The sequence below is a fragment of the Cibotium barometz genome, chromosome 18 (assembly GCF_041138505.1).
Source record: "Cibotium barometz isolate CiBa-2024 chromosome 18, ASM4113850v1, whole genome shotgun sequence".
Lineage (NCBI taxonomy): Eukaryota > Viridiplantae > Streptophyta > Polypodiopsida > Cyatheales > Cibotiaceae > Cibotium > Cibotium barometz.
Genome location: NC_141063.1, coordinates 34,454,893 through 34,465,493, shown reverse-complemented (window position 1 = coordinate 34,465,493; position 10,601 = coordinate 34,454,893).

Genomic DNA, 10,601 nt, shown 5'->3' with positions numbered 1-10,601 from the left:
CATGTTTTGTGGTATGTTGCCAGTACATGCTGGGTAATGGTAGACTCTACGTACTATGGAATGAAAACCACAATTTCAAAGCCAAATGCATTCCCCGAAAATGGTGACTTTAGGGAATTACCAAACGCCAAGCTTAAGCAAAAGTTTCAAGCTTCACCTCCTTCTTCCTTAGGTGGTTCTTTTGTGTGTTTATGTCTGTGTGTTTATGTCACAACAACGCAGCTTCAAGCATCATAGGTAGTGCATCTAGAGAAGCCATGGTCAATGTGGCTACCAAAAGCTCCAATTGCACATTCTCCTATATGTGCCTGCCCCCTATAAACTAAGTCATTCATATCTCAGCCCCAATAGACTAGGCAAGTTGACTTCAATTTTTATCTTTCTTGAAACCTTGTCGACCCTCATGGCAACGGTGTATCTTTAAACCCAAAGTAGGACATGGCAGATGATAGAAAGCCATGCCCTACACACATCACTAGCCTAACGATACACAAAACATATGCATTGGTTAGCATACAACTCTACATGACCGTTCACATCAAGGTTAAAATCTCCACAAAAGTCGATGAAGCCCAATTTGATGCAGATACATTATTGATGTCCAAGTTTAAGTCGATGAAGCCCAATTTGATGCAGATACATTGGTGTCCAAGTTTAAGTCGGCATCAAAGTTATTGCTGATTTTCTTTTGGTTGCATTTCCACCACTTGGACTAATGATGGGGATTAAGCTAGTAACAATCGAAAAACAAGAAAACACATCGTGTGAATATCATGGAATGTGAACAACATTTAAGAAGAGAGCCATTTCAACACCAGACAACCCTTATCTTGTAGAGTTTGTTTAAGAAGAGAGCCATTTCATACACAATATAACCCTTATCTTGTAGAGTTTCTTTAAGAAGAGAGACATTTTATACACAATACAACCCTTATCTTGTAGAGTTTCTTTTGAGCCACAAAAGGTATATGACATAGACTAGCATTGCTGAAGAGTTCCCACAACCAAAGGAGGTGATGTGCACTGATTGTGAAGAGAAGTCATGTCCAAGAAATTGGACTTAGTGCCAAAGACTTGCTATGGAAACCAACCAATATTTGTATTGCAGAATCTAGTGTATGCCACTATGTTGAGCAATTGGGTGGGCGTTGTTGTGTTGTAAAGTGCATTGGAAGTTGATGGTTGTTGCTATAAAGGTTTGTTTCTGTGGTTGTGAGCAGTGTGCTAAAGAGCTCACCAGTTGTTGTTTTGACATGGAGTGAAAATGACCTAACTATGAGTGCTACTACTACGGAGACATGGAGTGAAAATGTCCTAAATGTGAGTGTTGTTTTGACATGGAGTGAAAATGACCTAATTGTGAGTGCTACTATACTAAGGAGCGACCATTTTCACCACATTGTTGTCACCGTTTCTTTACCCTTGTTAAAACTTGAAGGAGCTTTTACAACAATGATTATATGTTCTCAATCACTTATCTTTTCCTTTTTTGGCTTAATGAATATAAAGATTTCCCTTTCACTCTCTCATAAGACCATAATGTGTCCCTATAGGGTGTGCACACAAAAACCAACAAAGACAAGGCATCATGCACAACCTAAAACCTTTGTTCCACCACTATTTAAATATTCCTTACACTATTCCTCAATTTGAGATAATTTCATTAGAATTTATTATGATTTTGTTTTCATAATATCCCAAAAAGAGAAGGAGCCACTATGATAGGATAGTGTATGATAAAATCCATAATTCACTACAAATCCATTTGTGATATTCTTGGCTTTTTTGAAGACATCCATGACTTGTGGGGACACTAGAGAAGAAAATCATCCTTTGTTATTACCCTTAAAAAGTCGTTTGGGATTTTGAGTCTTGGATTTCTAAAAGATAACCATAACTTGTAGGGAGACTAGAGAAAAAATCATATTACCCTTAAAAAGTCATTTGGGTTTTTGAGAGTCTGGATTTCTAAAAGATAGCCATAACTTATGGGGAAACTAGAGAAAAAAATAATATTATTTAATATTTCCCTTAAGCAATAATTATGAGATTGGCTAGTACAATGCAATGTAATAAAAAATGCTTTAAGTTATGTAGGTACACCATGATATGGGATGAAAAAGTGCCTCTATCAATGAAAGCATCACAAAAGACATTGATTACAACATAGCTAAATGTACAAATTTCAATATTTGGAGTAAACCTCCTCCAGAATCATTGAAAAAACTCCTTGTCATAGGGATAAATTTTTGTTAATCTTGCATTAGGTTTTCTTGTGACTTTGGTCTTAGCCCCACTTCATAGGTTAAACATTTTTAGGTGTAGTTTGTCCTTACCTTAGACCATGGCAAACCTTTGGAATTCATCTCGGTATTTCACAAACTCTATGGTATCAATAGAAACTATAGGCCACCATGGTCCTACATGAAGAATCAACCAAGTAGTGTAATATATTGTTGCAAAGTGTCCTCTAGAAATGCCAAAGAAGACAAAATAAATTTATTTTCATGAACACACCTTCTTAGGATGCAAATAAATTTATTTTCATGAACTTAGGATGTCATCTTAGCGTCTCTTATAAATCATTACCACTATCAATTGATAAGGGGTAACCTTCTTAATTTGGTATCCAACTTTATCCTTGAAAGGTTTTGTGGGAGAATATTATCAATTTCCTCACTTCACTTTAATATAGTCAAAGGTTCTCTATTGACCCCATTCTTAAAAGGTGATAGGTGTATATGTGCACAAAAACTTTTCTAAATATGGTTGAGAAATCAAATTCCATAAGAATCAATAATTATTTAGTGATGTGCCCTTTTGCACAAGGCAGTAAAATAGTGTTTGATGGTGACAAAGATTCAATAACTATTTGGTGATGTGCCCTTTTTCACAAGGTGGTAAAGTAATGTTTGATGGGTGACACAAAATAAAAATTTATGGGCTAAAGATAATGATAATATTGCTTACTATGGCCAAACCTTCTCTTTGGTTTAACTAAAACGCATGTTGTTTGCTCATCTTATCGTTATAAGGCGCTTTGCCATCTTGCCTACATATAAAGGAAGCGTATGCTTTGTAAGATGGTGCTGAATTTTATAAAGCAACTTTATTATGTGCTTAATGCCAAATAGGGGAGTCTCATACTTTGTGTATATACTTGTTGAACTTTATGAAGCGTCCTTATTCTATGATTAATGCCAAACCTTCTCTTTTGTTTAACCAAATCCCAAGTTGTTAGCCACTCCATTGGTTAACATGGTATTCCCCACTCGTCCTATCATAAGGTGCTTCACCATCTTACTCGCATATAACAAAAGCATATGCTTTGTAAGATGATGCTAGACTTTATGAAGCAGCCTTATTTGTGCTTAATGCCAAATAGGGTAGTCACATACTTCGTGTATATACTTGATGGACTTTATGAAGCGGCCTTGTTTTGTGGTTAATGCCAAATACGGGAGTCACAGACTTTGTGTATACTTGCTTGAGGCACATACCTTGTGTATATACTTGCTTACTTTGTGTATATACTTGCTTACTTTGTGTGTATACTTGCTTGAGGCACATACTTGCTTGAGGCACATACTTTGTGTGTATACTTGCTTACTTTGTGTGTATATACTTGCTTACTTTGTGTGTATACTTGCTTGAAGCACATACCTTGTGTATATACTTGCTTAATTTGTGTATATACTTGCTTGAGGCTAGGAATAGTGGCCTTGTGCCATTTTTAAGTTATGGACAACTAAGTGTGAACAATAGTCATTTTTATATAAGTCAAATTTAATTAAACAATACACATCCATCCCCTTGTGAGCTCTTGTTCTTCTCCCTACCCTCTTGCTTGTGAGCTCTTGTTCTTCTCCCTACCCTCTTGCTTGTGATCTATTTAATAGTCATTTTTATATAAGTCAAATTTAATTAAACAATACACATCCATCCCCTTGTGGTGTAATACTTGTGAGCTCTTGTTCTTCTCCCTACCCTCTTGCTTGTGAGCTCTTGTTCTTCTCCCTACCCTCTTGCTTGTGATCTATTTAATCTTATTTGCCTAATGGATGCTTGCAAGAGAGGTTTGATATAGGATCTCTCTTGCATGAGCTACTTCTCTCTATTCACCTCTTGTGTGATTGATCCATAGTCTAGGCAATCTTCTTATCACCTCCACCAAGGTCATTGAAGCTTTGCCTTTACGTCCCATAGCCATGGAATCATTATGTTGTGACAATGGAGTGAGGACATGATGGATGGGCTAGCACACCCATAAAGAAAGTTACATTTATGGCTTTCTAGTATAAACTACTAAACAATGCCTATTTTTACATAGGCTAAGGTAAGCTCTTGTCTTGAACATATTTGGCACCATTGAAGGGTGCTTAGCTCCATTATTCATCCATTCCAAGCTATTTGGGATCACCCAATATTATCGATGTTGATTACGAGGTCACACTTCAAAAAACATATGGTTTTAGAGCTTTGGATGTGTTAGATTTATTGTAATTAAAAAAAAAAGCTTGTTTGCATTCTTTTTCATACTTGGAAGAGGAGAAGCTTGATTTCTTTGATGATATATATGATTTTTGAAGCAGTCCACAAGGCCTTGATATTGTGCCATTAAGTGGAGAAATAGATTAGCATTTATGATTAGGAGTGTCATCTACTCTGGAAACATAAGCTTTTAGCCCCATTTGATGTGGATTAGAGTGAGAAAGTTAATTCTTGTTCATGTATTTCACAATTTTTATGCATTTCATATGGTTTCATGCATTGTTGGAAGAATTAGTAGCTTAGAAGCATCTAAAAGCAACAAAAAATAAGAAAAAAATACTTAATCATATGAACGAACACCATTAATCACCTCCATGAAGTCCAAAAAATCTTAAAAAACCACACCAAACCACCTCTTGAATGGAACCACAATCATGTGCAAAAAAATCCATGAGCGTGAACTAAAATAGACACGAGACTCGAGCATGTGAGATGTGAGTCAACTAGGATGTATATAAGGGTAGTTAAACCTAATATTATACTATCCAAATAAACTTGCCTTGAATACTTGTAAGGACACACCTACCTATGTCCCATTATGGTTTTAGTGTTATATAGAATCTATACTAGTATTAATTTCCAAGAAAAATTATTATTTTTTGTAATTATTGGAGCATTAAAAGTATAATCATTAATTAATAATTGTTCACCAACCTTAATTGATGCACGAGGATCCACAAACTTAGAATCCGTGCTTAAGTGTGCTATTTTGTAAAAGAGAAAAATGCATGGATCTATTTCATAAAAAAATCTATGAGTCTAGCTAGACGAGCCATAAGACATGAGACGTGAACCATGAGACATGAGTCTAACCCGTGAAATGTGAGATGTGAGCCATGAAAAGGGAGAGCCGTAAGCCATGAAAAGGGAGAGCCGTAAGCTATGAGATGTGAGCCATGAAAAGGGAGAGCCGTAAGCTATGAGATGTGAGCCATGACTCTAGCTCATTAGATGCATGATTCATTTTATAAAATATAAGACCCTGATTAACCATGAAACATGAGCCCAGCTAGCCATAAGCATGAGACGTGAACCGTGAGTGTAGTAGCTCACCAAACATGAGACATGAGATGTGAGACACGAGTCAACCAAGCAACATGAGTCAACCAAGTGTGACATGAGTCAACCCACACAAAAAAAGACACACAAAACCCAAAAATAAAAAATAAAAAAATTTATAACACTTAGGCACAAAACACGTATCTTAATCCATGTAGACGTGGGCCATGAAAAGTGAGAGCTGTGAGCTATAAGATGTGAACCGTGAATCTAGCTCACTAGACGAATGATCCATTTTATAAAAATATAAGAGCCCAATTAATCGTGAAACATGAGCCCAACTAGCTGAGGTAGAGGTGATCTGCAAATGCGTATCTTAATCCATGTAGACCTGCTTTAGGAAGCACTAGAGACCAACTTTAGTGCATCAAATCATACCTCTTTAAACCTACCTAGCCTTTGGTCCTATCAAAACAACTAGCACTTAATAGAGTGCTCTCATGTTAAGAAGGCAAGTTTCCTTCAAATCAACCCCAAACAAGAAGCATTGGAAAGAAATGGGCCATGCTTTCACATTAAGAAGGCAAGTCTCCTTCAAATCAACCTCAAGCAAGAAGCATTGGAAAGAAATGGGCCAAACAAATGCAAACATTTGAAGGCAAGTCTCCTTCAAATCAACCTCAAGCATCGAAAAGAAATGGGCCAAACAAACGCAAACATGGACAGAGGAACCACAAAAACCCTGCAAAAGGGAGTTGCTCCTCTGAGCCCTAAATTCGCCAACAAGCTTAGTGAATAGCATAATAAACTTTATAAAACGGGTTCAACTGCCTAATCTTTGGGCGAGGCTTTAGTGGAGGAATGGGAGTAGGACTAGGAGCCTTAACGTTTTTCTGTAGTCAAAAGTTTTTAAATCATATTGAATGCCACACTATTTTAAACTTTTGGCATCGACCCCAAGTTAGGTTTTTCCCAAACTAGCCATGACCAGATAGCCCAACAACCCGCATTTAGCAATTGCGGACATCTCTTTTGCAATACCATTAAGGATGAGTAATCCACAAACTAGGCAACAAGCACACACAATGCAAACATGAGTCCCACCATCTTAAGGAGACCATTATAGAAGCTTCAACACAACACCAATCTCTAGGGAGTACCATTAAGGATGAGCAATCCATAAACTAGGCAACAAGCACACACAATGCAAACATGAGTCCTAGCATCTTAAGGAGTCCATTATAGAAGCTTCCTCAACATAGAGCCAAGCTGGATGAGGAATAGAGAATATGGGACAGGGTGAAAGGATTGCCTCTAACCCATGCCTCTAACCCAAGGGTTCCACAAGAGTAATCACATAATGTGTCCGCAACTATCACTAGACTCAAAGCCAGGTAGACATAGGACAAGTGCCATTAGAAATCGTAAATCCTAGCCCCAAATATCCTAACCCCATACTTGAATCTCTAGTGCCAAACCCTAATGTCATACCTTATGGAGGAACATGTTACAAGTGTGGATTTGAATATACTTTCAAGGATTGTCCCAACATAGTGATAATCACCCTAGTGTGGCACTTCGACAAGCCTTAACTTGAGTCAAGAGGACTTTAGGGTTTTTCTATACATGAGGACTTTCTCACATATTAGGGTCCCTAAAGTCCTCATGTATAGAAAAACCCTATACATGAGGACTTTAAAAATGGCATTAAGAGTTTTTCTATACATGAGGACTTTCTCACATATTAGGGTCCCTCTTAATGCCATTTTTAAAAGTCAAGAGCTTACCCCATAGCCTTATCAAAGCATGTGTCATTGAGTCTTACCTTAGAGCCACAAATTGCAACTTCCTTATTGTTGACCTGCTTGGGTGTTGATAGCTTTCGCACTTATGCCACTAGCATGATTGGTGAGATTATGGTTGATATGCCGCTAGTGGATGACAAGCTATAGCCACTTTGGAGTATTAGAGTTATGGCATAGTTATAGTGCCAGTTTATATAGTCGGTTCACACTATGGACCATTATATGTTATTATAGGAGAGTACTTTCCACAAGTAAGAGCATCAACATCTCTTCCCTTTCTTGGTTTAGGTACAACACCCCCTTGGTAGCTCCGGGAGCTACACATCTTAGATTGAGGAGCTGCCTTTATAAGATTGGAGGTGCTTGTGTGAAATGTATTACTTTGTACTACTAATTTGTAGCCAAAATTGCATTTTGGACATGTTTTGGTCTCTGTTTGGTCACCGCAAGGTATTTTCGACAGTTTTGAGAAGTTCTGGTAGAGAACTATCTCTGGTCGAAATCTGGTTATTGTAGTGTAGCAGTGCTTTTTGGGAGTGCAGACATTGTTTGCACATGCATTGTTGATATTGGGTTATGTACATGTACTCTGGTTAGATATGATGACATACATGTTATGCTGAAGTACCATTATAGCTATAGAAGATACTGTTGTGTTACAGGTTGTATACAGAAATTGTCTATTTATAGGTTTTTGATTGGGCAAACATGTCTGACACACTCAATCAGATTGTCAGTGAGAAGCTGGACAAGAACAAATTCCATGCCTGGAAGTTTAGAGAATGACCAATTTCCTGATAGGTAAAGGATTTTGGGACTATGTTGAAGGAGACAAAAGGAGCCTTTAGAGTTGCTCGAAGAGAATGCCACTCCAACAGATATGAAGGCATTCAAGGATTGGAACCAGGGTGCAAGGAAAGTCATGTATTGGCTTTTGATCAATGTCAAAGACACAATGATAGGACACATACAAGATGCCAACACTCCAGAAGTTACATGGTAGAACTTGGTGCAGATGTTCCAAACCAATGCAAAGGCAAGGAAACTGCAGCTAAAACAAGTGGTGCATATAGTGGAAAAGAAAAGCATGTTTATCAATGAGTATGCTTTAAAGATCAAAAGCATTATTGGGTCTATTAATGTATCGGTGGAAGATGATGATTTGGTGAGTGTCTGTTTGAATGGGCTTGGCAAAGAGTACAAGCCATTCAAGACCTCCATTGCAGTCAGAGAGAATGTTCCCAACTTTCGGGACTTGGTGTCTATGTTGATCATAGAAGAAAAGTCTCTAGGTGAGGACTCTTCTTCGTAAGGCAAGAACACATGAGAACATGCCTTCTACTCAAATCCAGGTAGAGGCAGAGGTAGAGGTCGTGGTCAAGGCCAAGGTGGTGGCTGACAAGGAAACCAAAATTCTAGACAACAACAATCCAATGATTCACAGTAACATCATACACAGGTGGACGAGGTGAGTCTAGAGGCAGGGGAGCCAAAGAGGCCGAGGTGGTTGGCAAAGAAATCAGAGTGTACATGGCATATAGTGCTATTATTGTGGCAAACCAGGGCCATGGCAAAGGACTGCTATAAAAATCAGAATGACATTAAAAGTGGAAAGTTACAGCAAGGCAACTATGCATCATCTAGTAAACAGGGTGGTGATGCAGGATCTCAAGATATATGGTATGTGGATTCTAACGCCTCTAACTACATGATCAATCATGTAGAGTGGTTTAGAGACATGTAGAAAATAAAAAAACCAGGTTATGTAGAAACAGGTGATGATATTGTGCATCCCATTGTGCATATTGGTAAAGTGCCATTATCTATGCAAGATGGCAAAACGAAGTGCTTGTTGGCAGATGTACTTCATGTTCCAAATATTCCAAAGAACTTGCTTTCTATTAGACAGATGGTCGAGCAGGGTCCGCACAACTGAGGTTTAATCCATAAGGATGTTTTGTGGAAGACTTCAAAAATCAGTGTCGCTTGGTTGCCAAGGGTAACATAAATGGTAGGATGTTTACTTTAGATGTGAACATACATGAGGTAAAGGCAACCATGTTTGCATATGGAATAGGTGTCATTGCAGATATTGAGCGCATTGGTCATGTGAATATATAGCAGTTGAAGTCTATGCAGGCCCAAAATATTATTGCAAGTTTGCCAAAGTTTAAGGTTGATGGTATGCATAAAGTATGTGAAGCATGCTAGCTTGGTAAGCAGGCCAAACATGCATTCCCCCACATGAAAAGCATATCAGTGCAAGGCCCATAGATGTTATACATTCAAATGTATGGGGACCGACCAAGACTGCAACAATTGAAGGTTGCAAGTATTATGTTACATTCATTGATGATGTGACCACACTAAGCAAGTGCAGGTTTACTGCACAAAGGAGAAAATTGAGGTGTTTGCTCACTTTCATAGATTTAAAGTCTTGGTCAAGAAGGAAAAAGGCGTGCATATAAAGTGCTTGAGATTAGATTGTAGGGGAGAGTATTTCTCTAATGAGTTCAGTGATTTCTTGAGAAAGCAAGGAATTAAGAGACAATTTACATACAGGTACACTCTGCAAAACAGAATGGTGTTGTAGAAAGAAAAAATAGGCACATTATAGAAGTGGCACGTGCCTTGATGGCTGAATAGAATATGCCACATTTTTTTTAGGTAGAAGCAGTAGTAACTGCTACTATGTACATTATGAATAGGATACCCATTATAGTAATTATTTATGGTATGATGCTTGAATAGAAGTTTACATGCATAAGACCGGATGTGTCACTTGAAAGTGTTTGGGTTTATTGCATATGTGCATGTTCTTGATGAAGTAAGAACAAAGTTGGATCCAAAGGAAAAGAAATACATATTTATTGGTTATGCGAGTAAGCAGAGATATTGTCTTTGACGAGATGAGTAGTTGGTATGCACCAGCAGTGCAGCACTGAGAGACAACAAAAGATGTAGATGTCAGAAGTGATGATGCTGCACCACATGTAGAGTAGCAATCATAAGTGCTTAGTGGACTTGGAGAGTCCTCTAGCAGTGGATCCAATTTTAGCCCATGGCCAGGAAGGTTGAGGACATATGTAGGTACACATGTATCACACAAAGGGAAGGAAAGGTAGATCAACCTTTCATGCCTGATCTGTTACTCACAAGTCACTCATACATGGATGGTGACTCCAGCGGCTCTAAGCAGAGCCTTGATGAGAAGCTTAGCATTATGTCTGTGTGGTTACTCCTTGT